Raw genomic sequence first — 1,988 nt, forward strand, 5'->3', positions numbered from 1 at the left:
CAAGCATGCAAGGCAAGCGCTCTACCACTGAGCCACCTTCCCAGCCCCTTTTTCTAGGTTCTTATAGTAGTATATTTTTTTTTGGATAAAATGACAATGTTAACTAATTTCAAAAGTTTTGTAAAGGTTATTCCATGTAAAGGCCTTTCTAAGATGAAGATTTAATACACTGATGTCAAACTAATGTTTAATTCTAACACTTGCATATATTGTTACACTTGTAATTTTGTAATCAACTTTTAAATAACTGTTTTTCATTTCTGCAACTGAAGAATGAAAAATATGGAATTCTTCACGAATTTTCATATTATCCTTGTGCAAGTGTCATGTTAATCTCTGTATTGTTGTAATTTGGGTATACGTGCTGCTGAAGCATGTAGTATCCTCTAAATTTAAGTAGTTAATGATGCAATTTTTATATAGGCTTATATCCTTGGGTGCCTATTTGTAGCAAGGAAACCTTATTGTTCCTAACAATACTATTGATCTTATTTCCCTAAAATAATGTGTATAGTGGGAAAAAAATTATATTGTTCGGTCGATTGCTCACATTTGCATTTTTTGTCAATGACAATTTTAAGTCTTTTTCATTTTAGATTTGATCATACTTTGAAGCACTTATAGCTAGGTCCTAAGGTGATGACTTTTTCAAGTACTTATTTACGTAAATGAGTTAGCTTTGTGGAGCTAATAGATTCAAAGTAAGCCTTGCTTAAGAGCTACTTCTAAACTTCTGCAGCTGAAATTTTCCCAAATGAGGTCTTACTGGCACAAATGTCTACCCTTTATCCTTCTTCCACGTAGGAACATACCAACCAGAATATCCTACCCTGACAGCATAGTTTGTCTTACTAGAACAAAACTAGTCTTCGTTACAAGGGATCATAGAGAGATGAACAGTTCAGACAGAACTGTTCAGACTAGAAGGTATTTTATCAAAATTTAAGTGTTTATTATACCTACCATTTCAAAAGTAGCTAACGCCAAGGTGAAAAAATTCTTCATATGCGTGATTTCCTGATGTCTGGCCTGTCTACCTTCCAACCAGGCAGGAACTTACACTACTTCCTTTCTATCACCAAATATTTCCATAGCTCCAGGAGAAGTCCATGTTTCTCCTCATTATTAGGCCTTAAATTGGTAATGTTTTAATCACAGTGTTTCCTCTTGCCTCCAGGCTTTAAATCTACAAATGGTAAAGCTTTAGGTCTAACTCTACCTAACACTGAGGTACAGATAATGCAATAATACTTTAAAACAGAGTTGTCTTTGATACCCTAACCACAACAGAACAATGCAAAACATGTGCCCTTTTTATTATATTACATATAGTTATATATTTTATATTTATATGTGCTGATTTCATATTTCACACAGTGAAACTTAGTAGAATTAATTGATAATTTGACAAATAAATTGATAATTATTTATTCCAATAAAGAGAATTGGAATATAAATAATTAGGTTTAGAATACATACTAGAATATACAAAGTATCAATGTAATGTCTTCACTATAAACTTGTGATACCTTCTAAGTGTTCTTGTTCTTCTGAATTCACATGGAAAAAAAAATGTTTTCCTCTAATCTATAAGGGATTTTACTCTGCTGCTCTGTTTATTGTTTTAACTCACTGGTTCCAAAATGTTTTTCTCCATATTTCTGAAGCATTCCTATTGATTATACCCAAATTTTTCTGATATGATGTATAAAAGATATTATTCTTCTGCAAGATATATGGGTCCTAGGATCCTATGTCCCAGTTACCTGCATCATCAGATAACAGGGTCAAGACTTCTCAACTAGGCCCAGGCAACATGCCAACAGAAAGTAATTGAAGAGTCATGTCAATTTCTCATTTCCTATAATATTTCAGGGCCCCAATTCCTTGAGAAACAGGAATTAGCAGTAAGCAATAGTGAAATGCAAGTCAACTTAAAATGAAGGATGAGATCACAAAATCTAAGAGAAAGTACTGCAATTCAAACT

The 1,988-nt window shown here is 32.9% G+C and overlaps 1 pseudogene; it reads right to left on the reverse strand.

Moving 5' to 3' along the window:
• Positions 1-276: 276 nt before the first annotated feature.
• LOC122097952 lies at positions 277-376 on the reverse strand (annotated as a pseudogene).
• Between the last annotated feature and the right edge of the window lie 1,612 nt (positions 377-1,988).

Source organism: Dipodomys spectabilis, unplaced genomic scaffold (genome assembly GCF_019054845.1).
Source record: "Dipodomys spectabilis isolate Male_0828 unplaced genomic scaffold, ASM1905484v1 ptg000442l, whole genome shotgun sequence".
Taxonomy (NCBI): Eukaryota; Metazoa; Chordata; class Mammalia; order Rodentia; family Heteromyidae; genus Dipodomys; species Dipodomys spectabilis.